The sequence below is a fragment of the Trachemys scripta genome, chromosome 20 (assembly GCF_013100865.1).
Source record: "Trachemys scripta elegans isolate TJP31775 chromosome 20, CAS_Tse_1.0, whole genome shotgun sequence".
NCBI lineage: Eukaryota > Metazoa > Chordata > Testudines > Emydidae > Trachemys > Trachemys scripta.
This window is the reverse complement of record NC_048317.1, coordinates 18,909,790-18,921,670: the sequence shown is the minus strand read 5'-3', so window position 1 is coordinate 18,921,670 and position 11,881 is coordinate 18,909,790.

Sequence of the window (11,881 nt, the reverse complement as noted above, 5' to 3'; positions counted from 1 at the left end):
CTTTGCTGTGCTAATCAAATAGATTTGGAACAATTAGGATGGGTAGAAGTGACCTGAAAACTGGATAAGGGCAGTGTGAATTTTTATAATCTTTAGTGTAGTATTAATCACAGTCCATCGATATCCTAACACATCTCTCTTTGGTGAAGTACCATACCACATCTATTGACTAAACACTTTCATGTATTTCCAAAAGGCATTAACATTAATAGCATAGGAAGGGGTATATTGCAATATGGTAATTACTGGAATTATTTCAGTACAGAGAAAATTTCCAGTGACAGAACAAACTCTTTGGGTATATGTTTGGTTATTCACTAACTGGGTGATCAAATAACAATAAGGGCCTCTTTCATCTAACATTTTACAAACTCCAGGAACAGACATCATCTCTACCTCATTATAGAACCCACTAATCTCAATTTCTGATTCTTGGGGTTCATCTGTAGTGATATCATGTATTTCCACTGATCCATTTGTTTTCCATTCAATTGTTCTCTCATATGAACTATTCAGAACCTTAAAAAATAGGTTCTGAACAATATTTCAATAAATCACTTAGATGTGAAGGCCTTGGCCATTGGGTTTTATCAGATGTATGGCAATGTCTGTATTTGAATGTGTTACAGGGGTAATAGTATAATAGTATAAGGAAATGGCGGGGGCAGTGGCAACAAGGTGCCTTTGGTATTTGTCATTTAAAATCCAATTAGGGAGGGTAATACATGCTGAAGGTACTATAAATCCCAAAATCTAATCAATAGCACATTCCCAAGCATGGGTCCCACAATTTCTTCCTGCCAGTGTATAATTCTTTGTTTCTTCACCAGGGTTAGTTCTTAATGTCTTTTGTAGTCAGTAATTCTGGACTTTGGCAATTTTAGCGGCGTGAGTATTCCTTCTTCTTTCCTGAAGCAATCATGGCTCAGCATCATGCAGGGGAGAGGTTACTAGCACATCACCCTGAACTGCTTTGATTTCTGTAGCAAATACTGAATGCAGGTTAGCTCTGTCAGTGGACAAGGGAGAGGTTACCCGCACATCACCTTGTCCTTTTCTCCTGTTGTTCAGAAGGAGGGGGAAAAAATACAAGAAGGAGAGACAGGCTGATCAATAGTAGGAGTGGAATTATCTCGAGGTGGAGGGGCCTTTTTGCAGTGAGAAGCATGGGTCCAGGCAGTCAGTCCTTGGCACTTCACAGAGGTGTTGGTAGTCAGCCAGACTTGGTAAGGGCCTTTCCAGCATGGAGCCAAAGCAGCCTTTTGTTGGTGGACCTTTACATAGATCCAATCTCCTGGTTCCAAGGAGTGGCAGGGCTGCTAGGGTCTTTGGGTAGCGCTTCTTTTACCTGTGAGAAAAGAAACCTAACACATTTCATTAATGCCTGGCAGTGTTTTGCAGATTTTACAGCTGCTTGGGCACATTCAAGCCCCCCCTTTTCTTGGTTGTCAGATAAGTCTTAGCTATGAGCAGTGTCCTTGAACGGGGCCAGTGTCTTAGCTTTGGACTGAGCTTGCGAGCTATAGTTGTTGTTGTTGTTTGTTTTAGTTAGCTCGTTCTGTTCTCTTTCCTTCTCCCCTTCTTTGCTTCTTTTAACCTACAAAGGAAACTTCCACTCTTCCACATACACCTTTTCCCAACAATGAACACATACACATTGCCATTATACAGTACTTTAGTCTTATTATTCAATATATGCCACATACACCCTTCCAGTAAAATAACTTTATTACAGACCTTTGGAGCAACAAGCCAGGACAAGCACACCCACTTTTGAGAAGTCCACTCAGTACAACCTCTGGTGTCCAATAGCTTTCCTCCCTCCCCAGCCCTCTGGCTAGAAATCTGAGCCAGAAGGATCCCATGTGCAATATGGTGAGTGGGTTAACTTTTCATGTCCTTGCTTCCAAAGACTGTTGGTGTGAAAATTTTAACAACAATTTTTCAATTAAAATATAAAGTGAGCAAATGTCAGGTTGTGAGCAGAAGTCAGCCCCTGTTATAAAACATGCCTGTTGGATCACAGAATCTGGCAAGAACGGGACTGGTATTGCAAAAACACACATTCCTAAAAAGTACCAGGCACAGGACACTCATGCAAACACATTCCAGAAGGGTGGTACCAGAACACCCTGATACCAAGTACAGTACAAACACATGCCCCAAAGATAACAGGAACACATTGGTCTCTCTTAGAGATAAGATCAGGATGACATTGTGATGGATAGAGATGTTTTGCTCAAACCAACATGTACAAGGTAAAGGGTGGTAACTAACCATGTCAGAGGGGCAATATGTAACTTGTTTTTATCAGTGTATAAAGCAGCATCTCAGAGGAAGTGCTTTGTCTGGCCTGTGGGGGGGACTGGCAAGTCCCGCCATTCACTGAGCTGGTCCATTGTGATGGGCATACATGGTCAGGTAGAGTCTACAGCAGGGGTTCCCAAATTTGGTTCGTGGCTTGTTCAGGGTAAGCCCGGCCCACGCTGTTTCCCACAGCTCCCATTGACCAGGAATGGCAAACCATGGCCACTGGGAGCTGCGAGCGGCCGTACCTGCTGAAATAAATTTGTTAGTCTCTAAGGTGCCACAAGTACTCCTGTTCTTTTTGCGGATACAGACTAACATGGCTGCTACTTTGAAATCTGGTATTTATAACTTCATTTTACTTTTCTTGATGCTTGAGAGTTTCTTCACTGTGAACTGATATCTTCTGGTGTCTTTGGTCTGTGGGATGTAACCTTAAACAGCATAAATTAGTTAACATCATACAATTTTTGTTTGTTTGTTTTACATTTCATCTTGTTTTCAGTAACCCAAATTTAATACACAGATTAACTTAGTTTGTTTACAATGTAATAGAGACCAAGTCTTTTATAACACAAGCAATACTTTTGCAATTGTTGTATAGACATTCATTTTCACTTGAGGTGCCTTACTAATTTTCTGTTTTAATCTCTACATGCATCTGATGAAGTGAGTATTCACCCACGAAAGCTTATGCTCCAATATGTCTGTTAGACTATAAGGTGCCACAGGACTCTTTGTCACTTTTTACAGAGCCAGACTAATACGGCTACCCCTCTGATACTTACTAATTTTTATACTAATGTGACCAGAGTCCCAGGGGAGCAGCTGAGATCACTCAATTAGGGTGAACTGTAAAGAATGGGGCAGACATTCCCCAAAGCTGGTGGATATTCCAATACTTAGATTTACTAAGCCAGCACAAAACAGCTTCTTTATTACCTCACTGGTTACTCAGAAGTCAACAACACAGTTCCCTTAAATTAACCCAGCCTCAGGCCTCCTCCAAGACACTTAAGTCAAATATGATGAGGATTACTGAAAATCTTATTCATCATATAAAAAAAAGTTCTACCAATCCCAAAGGATCGGACACATTACCTCCCAGGTTAATGAATATTCCAGATCTTACCCAAATACACATTATAGCCAATTCTTATTAACTAAACTAAAATGTATTAAAAACAAAAGAGAGAGTATTGATAGAAGATCAATATACATACAGACATGAGTTTAATTCTTGAGGTTCAGATTCATAGCAGAGATGATGAGCTTTCTAGTTGCAAAGAGTTCTTTTAGAATTTAGTCCAAAGGTTATAGTCCAATGTCCAGTATCATATTCAGGGTGTTCCAATTTAGGACTGGGATCTCAATCCTTATGGCTTAGGCTTCCCCTGCATGAAACCTCAAGCAGATCTGAGATGACAGGATCAGGACCCAAGGGTCTTTTATACAATGCTCTAGCATCCACTTGACCATACAGTCCTGGATAAACAATCGGGAATCAGGGCAATGTTGAAGTAGGCCTACTTCCTAAGCATCGGCTGGTAATTATTCACACAGATTAACATAAGGCAATTGCTTGTTTTTCCACCATTCACAGATGGTTTGCTATACATTTCAAAGAGAGATAAATACAGCAAAATCCTATGTTTATAGTTTATTTAAATTGTTAAGATGTTCTTTTGATCTCTGAATTAACAGAATACATCATAGACAGGGACTGTTTGATTATATTGTTGATCTCTACCAATATATATGTAAATACACAAAACCACAAACATTATCTACTCCTATGTTTTTAAGGGTTGAATTTGAGTCATTTATCCTGCAGGATGCTTACCCTTTTTGGTCATGTGTCACACCTAAATATAATGCTTAACCGCTAAAATAGATGCTCACAATCTTCTAGGATACGGTGTATTGCTTTCCCCTGCTGAGCACTCTGTTTTAGCAAAAGAGTTAGTTACAGAATTTTTACCCAAGCTTTTTAGAGTTAATTTGCTTGCGACACCAATTCCGCTTTTGTTAACTATTTAGAAACAAACTTTAACCACTACTTCCCTTTAACATAATATAAAAGAGAATAAAAAATTAAACTAAATTGAATTTTAAATGCAAGTTTATGCAAACACTTTGAGGTTATTCAATTTTCATGACACTTCACCGTGTTTGGGAGCTAAAGGTGGAAACCTGTTGAAATTGTTTGGTTAGCTTTAACATTTTGCAACATAACCAGACATAGCATAAATTGCAGGCTGTCGATTAATCGCAGTTAACTCACGCGATTAACTAAAAAATATTAATAGTGATTAAAAAAATTAATCAAGATTAATTGCAGTTTTAATCGCATTGTTAAACAATAGAATACTAATTGAAATGTATTAAATATTTGGATGCTTTTCTACATTTTCATATATATTGATTTCAATTACAACACAGAATACAAAGTGTACACTGCTCACTGTATATTATTATTTTTGATTACAAATACTTGCACTATAAAAATGATTAAACAAAAGAAACAGTATTTTTCAATTCACCTCATACAAGTACTGTAGGGCAATCTCTTTATCGTGAAAGTGCAACTTACAAATGTAGATGTTTTTGTTAAATAAATGCACTAAAAAACAAAACAGTGCAAAACTTTAGAGCCTACACGTCCACTCAGTCATACTTCTCGTTCAGCCAATTGCTAAAACAAATAGGTTTGTTTACATTTATGGGAGATAATGCTGCCCACTTCTTATTTACAATGTCGCCAGAAAGTTAGAACAGGCAGTATTGTAAGGTATTTACATGACTGATATGCTAAACATTCGTATGCTCCTTCATGTTTTGGCCACCATCCAGAGGACATGATTCCATGCTGATGACACTCATTAAAAAAATAATGCATTAATTAAATTTGTGACCAAACTCCTTGGGAGAGAATTGTATGTCTCCAGCTCTATTTTACCCGCATTCTGCCATATATTTCATGTTATAGCAGTCTCAGATTATGACTCAGCACATGTTGTTCATTTTAAGAACACTTTCACTGAAGATTTGACAAAACGCAAAGAAGGTACCAATGTGAGATTTCTAAGGATAGCTACAGCACGGGACCCAAAGTTTAAGAATCTGAAGTGCCTTCCAAAATCTGAGAGGTGTAGAGCATGCTTTCAGAAGTCTTAAAAGAGCAACACTCTGATGCGGAAACTACAGAACCCGAACCACCAAAAAAGAAAATCAACCTTCTGCTGGTGGCATCAGACTCAGATAATGAAAATGAATATGTGTCTGTCCGCACTGCTTTGGATTGTTATCGAGCAGAACCTGTCATCAGCATGGACGCATGTCCTCTGGAACGGTGGTTGAAGCATGAAGGGACATATGAATCTTTAGCGCATCTGGCATGTAAATATCTTGCAACGCCGGCTACAACAGTGCCATGAGAACACCTATTCTCACTTTCAGGTGACATTATGAACAAGAAGCGGAAAGCATTTTCTCCTGCAAATGTAAGCAAACTTGTCTGTCTGAGCGACTGGCTGAACAAGAAATAGGACTGAGTGGACTTGTAGGCTCTAAAGTTTGACATTGTTTTAGTTTTGAATGCAGTTATTTTTTTGTACATAATTCTACATTTATAAGTTCAACTTTCATGATAAAGAGATTGTACTACAGTACTTGTAATAGCTGAATTGAAAAATACTATTTCTTGTTTGTTACAGTACAAATATTTGTAAAAAAATAAATATAAAGTGAGCACTGTACACTCTGTATTCTGTGTTACAACTGAAATGAATATATTTGAAAATGTAGAAAACATCCAAAAATATTTAAATAAATGGTATTCTATTATTGTTTAACAGTGCGATTAATTGTGCAATTAATTGTGATTATTTTTTTTAAATTGCGTGATTAATCATGATTAATTTTTTAATCGCTTGACAGCCCTAATAAATTGTTATATTTTAAAGATTTTTACTATAACAGTCTTATAACTATATTTAAAAGTGCAAACAAGTTTATAGAAACCCAACAAGAAATTGACATTTTGTTAATATTACCTTTATCTTAATGTTGAAATTTCCTTACATTTTTTCCTTTGCATAAACAACTTCCCTGTGATTAATAAAAGAGGTATTTTTTGTTTGCAATTACTTCATTTGTTGAGGCAGAAATATATGTACATATATTTATAACTGAGACCTTTCTGAACTTCACAAAATAATAATTGGTATTAATAATAATATTATGATGATGGTTATACCCCAATCATAATATTAAAATACCGTGGTATCACTTATATTAAAAAGTATGAAATTGACTTTTGATGCAGCAAAATAAAAACTAAAAAAGTAGTCACATGACACACAACATACAATTAAAAACAAATGGCACCAGAATTCTATTTATAGCTATACAAAATAAGGCATTAAGAACTTAATTATTAAAGCAATGTATTTACAAAACAGACAGGTAAACAAAAGGGTTAAATATTTACATAAACAAGGTATTATCTTTTTTATTTATAACTTTTAATAAAAGTTGATAACATTCATATTAAATTATTTGCCAGATTGGTATTAATTTTATACTGTAAGGCATTTTCCATTACTTTATATTAACTTTATTTTAAAACCCTGCTATATGGAAATAAAGAAAGTCAATCTTTCAAATATTAGTCAGTAGTTAGGATTAGAAGCAGAGTCTGTATTTCTGTTGCTAGGCAACCATATCTTCAAGAAAGTTAGGAGTAATTCCAGTTATTGCATTCCTGAAGGATTAAAATGATTAATTGACTGGATTTAGTTAAAGTAAAGTTTTTACCTTGTTTATTCTTTGATTTTTGTTTTGTTCTATTTTCAATCACTTTATCTTTTGGAGGTTTCTGTAAAAACTATAACTTTTAACTTTTAAAACAAAGAGAGAGAGCGGAAGCGAGGAGAGATGGGGGAGAAGGGGCGGTGGTGGGGGAGGGGGCCCTAGGAAGGGAGAAAGACCAGAGCCAAGAGAGTTTAACTCTATCAAAGTATCTTAAAGTACAGGCAGCAGCAGCGAGTTTAGCAAACTGAGAAAGGCTATAAAGGAAAACTTAACCGGTATGTAAAAATATTTGAGAAAGAAGTTACATTATTAGCTTTCAGCGAGGAGTGGGGTTCAGTTAGGAACCGGTACCCTTGGTTTTTATCCTAGCTCTAAGAGGAGAGTACGGGCCGTTACCTGTTTTTGCAAAACCTGAATTTGTTCCTCCAGTGTATGCTACTTTTGTGTGCATGCCAAATGGATTGCAGGAGTGCCCTGTTTCTGGGCAATTCCATGTGCTAATGCATCAACTTTAGGTGTTAAATCATTTACTCTCAGTTTTTCAATTTGAAATTCTTTTTTATCCACTCCTCTGCAATCAAGTTGCAGCTCCTGTCTCCTAATGTGCTCTGTGAACTATTCATTTTTTTCCCTTCATCTGATTTACCAGTCCAGTGAAAGTATTGTTTGCTGCTTCTCCCTCCCATGCACTTACTTCTCCTGTTCAGATAGGTACCAGTCTAGGTCTCGATTTAGGTTTTACCGGAACCTGGCTTTTATTATATGGTGGTAGTTGCAGCGCAGAGGCCTCTTTCATGTTTTAATTTTGCTCGCAGTACCTTTTTCCATTTCTGTCCCCATTCTTCAGGCACAGGGTAGCTACCTGAAGCCTGCTGCTGACCACCAATATTTATAACAGGGGACAGCACATCTCTTGAGAGTTGAGAGTCTTTGGGTTAAGTTTAGAGGCGAGAGCAACAAGGGTGATGTCATGGTGGGCGTGTGCTAAAGTCCACCGGATCAGAATGATGAGGTAGACAAGGCTTTCTTTGGACAACTAACTGAAGTTTCCAGATCACAGGCCCTGGTTCTAATGGGGGACTTCAATCACACTGACATCTGCTGGGAGATCAATACAGCAATGCACAGACAATCCAGGAAGTTTTTGGAGAGTGTTGGGAACAACTTCCTGGTACAAGTGCTGGAGGAACCGACTAGGGGCCGTGCTCCTCTTGACCTGCTGCTTACAAACAGGGAAGAATTGGTAGGGGAAGTAGAAGTGGGTGGCAACCTAGGCAGCAGTTACCATGAGATGGTTGAGTTCAGGATCCTGACAAAAGGAAGAAAGGAGAGTAGCAAAATATGGACCCTCAGCTTCAGAAAAGCAGACTTTGACTCCCTTCGGGAACTGATGGGCATGATCCCCTGTGAAGCTAATATGAGGGGGCAAGAAGTCCAGGAGAGCTGGCTGTATTTTAAAAAAGCCTTATTGAGGGTGCAGGAACAAACCATCCCAACGTGCAGAAAGAATACAAATATGGCAGGTGATCAGCTTGGCTTAACAGTGAAATCTTTGGTGAGCTTAAACTCAAAAAGAAAGTTTACAAGAAGTGGAAATTTGGACAGATGACTAGGGAGGAGTATAAAAATATTGCAAGAGCATGCAAGGGTGTAATCAGGAAGGCCAAGGCACAATTGGAGTTGCAGTTAGAAAGGGATGTGAAGGGTAACAAGAAGGGTTTCTACAGGTCTGTTAGCAACAAGAAGAAGGTCAGGGAAAATGTGTGACCCTTACTGAATGAGGGAGGCAACACAGTGGCAGATGATGTGGAAAAAGCTGAAGTACTGAATGCTTTTTTTTGCCTTGGTCTTCACAGACAAGGTCAGCTCCTAGACTACTGCACTGGGTAACACAGTATGGGGAGGAGGTGAGCAGCCCTCAGTGGTGAAAGAACAAGTTAAGGACTATTTAGAAAAGCTGGACGTGCACAAGTCCATGGGTCTAGATCTAATGCATCCAAGGGTGCTGAGGGAGTTGGCGGATGTGATTGCAGAGCCATTGGTCATTATCTTTGAAAATTTGTGGTGATCGGGGGAGTTCCCAGATGATTGGAAAAAGGCAAATATAGTGCCCATATTTAAAAAGGGAAGAAAGAGAACCCGGGGAACTACAGTCCCGTCAGCCTCACTTCAGTCCCCGACAAAATCATGGAGCAGGTCCTCAAGGAATCCATTTTGAAGCACTTGGAGGAGAGGGAGGTGATCAGGAACAGTCAACATGGATTCACCAAGGGCAAGTCATACCTGACCAACCTGATCGCCTTCTATGATGAGATAACTTTCTCTGTGGATATGGGGAAAACGGTGGATGTGATATATCTTGACTTTAGCAAAGCTTTTGATACAGTCTCCCACAGTATTCTTGACAGTAAGTTAAAAAAGTATGGATTGGATGAATGGACTATTAGGTGGATAGAAAGCTGGCTAGATTGTCGGGTTCAACAGGTAGAGATCAACCGCTTGATGTCTAGTTGGCAGCCGGTATCAAGCGGCGTGCCCCAGGGGTTGGTCCTGGGACCGGTTTTGTTCAACTTCTTTATTAATGATCTGGATGATGGGATTAATTGCACCCTCAGCAAGTTCACAGATGACACTAAACTCGGGGGAGAGGTAGATATGCTGGAGGGTAGGGATAGGTCCAGAGTAACCTAGACAAATTGGAGGATTGGGCCAAAAGAAATCTGATGAGGCAGAATCCTGTACTTAGGAAGAAAGAATCCCATGCACCGCTACAGGCTGGAGACCAACTGGCTAAGCAGCAGTCCTGCAGAAAAAGACCTGAGGATTACAGTGGATGAGAAGCTGGATATGCGTCAGCAGTGTGCCATTGTTGCCAAGAAGGCCAACGGCATATTGGGCTGTGTTAGTAGGAACTTTGCCAGCAGATCGAGGGAAGTGATTATTCCCCTCTATTCGACACTGGTGAGGCCACACTTTGAGTATTGCGTCCAGTTTTGGTCCCCCGCCCACTAAGGAAGGGATGTGGACTAATTGGAGAGAGTCCAGCTGAGGGCAACAAAAATGATTAGGGGGCTGGGGCACATGATTTATGAGGAGATGCTGAGGGAACTGGGGTTCTTTAGTCTGCAGAAGAGAAGAGTGAGGGGGGATTTGATAGCAGCTTTCAACAACCTGAAGGGGGGTTCCAAAGAGGATGGATCTAGACTGTACTCAGTGGTGGCAGATGACAGAACAAGAAGCAATGGTCTCAAGTTGCAGTGAGGGAGGTCTAGGATGGATATTAGGAAGCACTATTTCAGTAGGAGGGTGGTGAAGCACTGGAATGGGTTACCTAGGGAGGTGGTGGAATCTCCATCCTTAGAAGTTTTTAAGGCCCAGCTTGACAAAGCCCAGGCTGGGATGATTTAGTTGGGGTTGGTCCTGCTTTGAGCAGGGGGATTGGACTAGATTAGTGGTTCCCAAACTTGTTCCGCCGCTTGTTCAGGGAAAGCCCCTGGCGGGCTGGGCCGGTTTACCTGCCACGTCCGCAGGTTCGGCCGATCGCAGCTCCCAGCGGCCACGGTTCGCTGCTCCAGGCCAATGGGAGCTGCTGGAAGCGGCGCAAGCCAAGGGGCGTACTGGCCACCGCTTCCAGTAGCTCCATTGGCCTGGAGCAGCAAACTGCGGCCACTGGGAGCCGCGATTGGCCGAACCTGCAGACATGGCAGGTAAACCGGCCCAGCCCGCCAGGGGCTTTCCCTGCACAAGCGGCGTAACAAGTTTGGGAACTACTGGACTAGATGACTTCCTGAGGTCTTTTCTAACTCTAATATGATTCTTCGATTCTATGATTCTTTTTTGCAGATTCTCTACTGCGGTTTCCAATGTTCATTCTGTTCTTGTGCTTACTGTAAAATATCTCTGGATTACTTGTCGGCCTGCTAGGTGAGCGAGAGCATTCCAGAGCTCTGTTGCTTCTCTTGCTTCTTTTAACGTTTTTTTTTTTTTAATGTTACTTGCCCCGCCAACTTTGTGGCATGTTGTCTTAACCATTTAACAGCCATGGCCATAGTTTGCAATATTCTACATTTCTTACTCTTATGTTTCAAGGTTACAATCTCTGCGCTGACCTTACAGATTCCATTCCATGTTTCTTCCCCACTATCTTTTAAAATTCATATGTACCCTCGTTGCTGACAATGCAGCATGTCCAGAACTTATCAAACTCTGTGGAGATTTTCAGGGAGTGGTTAAGGGGGTTCCCTGGCTTGTGGTTTTCTGCTACGTTAACTTGAGATTCCTACAGAGGACAGCTTGCTTACTTACCAGATCAGCAGTCGGGGTCACCAGTGTTGTCAGAAGTTGGCTCTGTGTGTGTGTGTGTGTGTGTGTGTGTGTGTGCGCGCCAGAAGCCTAGGTAATAAAATGGAGGAATTGGAGCTCTTGGTCCAAGAGCTGAAACCAGATATCGTAGGAATAACAGAAACGTGGTGGAATGGCAGTCACGACTGGAACACAGGTATGGAGGGGTATGCGCTGCAGGATATCCCTATCCTCCTCCGAATTTACAGTATGCGCTGTTTAGGAAAGACAGGAACAAAGGTAAAGGTGGGGGGGTGGCATTGTATGTCAATAGTGAAATAAGCTGTAAAGAAATAATAGTTGATGGATTAGATAACACAGAGTCCGTCTGGGCAATACTCACACTGGGTAATAGGACTACTAGAGCCTCTCCGGGGATAGTGCTCGGAGTGTGCTATAGACCGCCGGGATCGACCCA